Raw genomic sequence first — 1609 nt, 5'->3', positions numbered from 1 at the left:
TAGCGAAATGCTCGGCAGAGTGCCGACACCGCGAGTTTTGACTGGCACTTGCACATCTAAAACAACGTCGGAAAGTAACTCGTTCGTCTTTTGAGTCACATAAAGTATGTGTGTTAATTTTGACGCCACTAGCTGTGCATGTTGTCATGCAATTTCTTTACCTCTCGGAAATGATTATGACATAAAAGTGAAGTATGTGACGTGTGTGACGTTAGGAAAACATTAGGCAGCATGGAGAGATTCTGTATGGGACCACCCAACCCAAACGAGTACTGTGTGACGTGCTACCCGGCAGGTATTCACCGAGGTAGCCACAGGCTGGGCGGAACGGAATTTTGTTCCGATGCAGATGTAAATTACCGTTTTTCTGATTAACGAGATTTAATGGAAACAGCAACTTTAAACTTTGCCTACGTCTCTGTCAGTCGCAAGGAAACTGTATTTGAAGGTGAAGGTGATTTTGTAGACATGTGTGAAAGAAATGTTCTGAAATGTAAGTGTTGTTGTTTGGAGAGCACATCGGTTACGTGTCAGATGGGTAGCCAAGCAGTAATGGGTCGCCATAGCTGCAAATACTAGCCGGTAATATGAAGTGTTGTCAGCTGAAGTCTGATGATGCAGACGACCGTAAGGACGAAGTACCCAAAAGTACCGCTAGGCCGCGCCTCCTTAGCTCAGTGGTAGAGCGCTGGTCTGATAAACCAGGGGTTGTAAGTTCCATCCTCACAGGAGGAAGATGAATTTTGGAAATCAGTTGCGCGTCGTGGCCGTATAGCAAACAGTATCTGTGATGACGAACAATTAGCGACAGGCGTTTTTTTAAGAATTACTCTCAGATGTGATTAAGGCGAATGGCGCCGATAAAGCATTTGCCAAAGCGGTACTGCATAAGGTGGTTCGAGGCAGTCTGAATTACACTTTATAGATGTATGTCTCACATATCTCAGAGCGTCTCGCGGTCGTCGTCGTCGTCGTCGTCGTCGTCGTCGTCGTCGTCGTCGTCGCCGCTTCTGCAGAAGTAGCAAATGGCCATCGTAGCAAATGCGGCGAAGGACGCCCTGCCTTCGATTTCGAATGCACAAAGTGTGTGGTCTTGTTTTTTAGTCTATATTTGGTCGGTCTCGTAAGAGGTTGAATGTAACGAATGGGTGGGAACGAGCAAGGGGCAGCGGCTGTGTAGAACGAAAACACATATCCTCAGGGGTGTGAGCGTTTCGAGATGAGTCGTATACATGTAAATGTTGGTCGTCAGTGACCGTGTGGCCTAATGGATAAGGCGTCGGACTTCGGATCAGAAGATTACAGGTTCGAATGCTGTCACGCTCGTGTTTTTCCAGTTCTGAAAAAGAAACATACCGTTTTAATGTAGCAATTGAGCAGTACGAAACCGTCTGAATGTTGCTGTTGACCATTTTTTGCTTGGAGATGCTCTTGAGCTTGAAACACACACAACAAGACCGGTGTTAACTAGCGAAATGGTCGGCAGAGTGCCGACACCGCGAGTTTTGACTGGCACTTGCACATCTAAAACAACGTCGGAAAGTAACTCGTTCGGCTTTTGATTCACATAAGGTATGTGTGTTAATTTTGACGCCACTAGCTCTGCAAG

The 1609-nt window shown here is 46.4% G+C and overlaps 1 non-coding gene across 1 annotated transcript; it reads left to right on the top strand.

Moving 5' to 3' along the window:
* The first annotated feature begins 663 nt into the window (after positions 1-663).
* Positions 664-735, top strand: Trnai-gau (transfer RNA isoleucine (anticodon GAU)). The gene has a single exon. It is a non-coding gene; the product is annotated as a tRNA-Ile (tRNA).
* Positions 736-1609: the final 874 nt, after the last annotated feature.

This window comes from Schistocerca gregaria, chromosome 4, assembly GCF_023897955.1.
Source record: "Schistocerca gregaria isolate iqSchGreg1 chromosome 4, iqSchGreg1.2, whole genome shotgun sequence".
Lineage (NCBI taxonomy): Eukaryota > Metazoa > Arthropoda > Insecta > Orthoptera > Acrididae > Schistocerca > Schistocerca gregaria.
The sequence above is the reverse complement of the archived record's forward strand: the minus strand, read 5'-3'. Positions and strand labels throughout refer to the sequence as shown.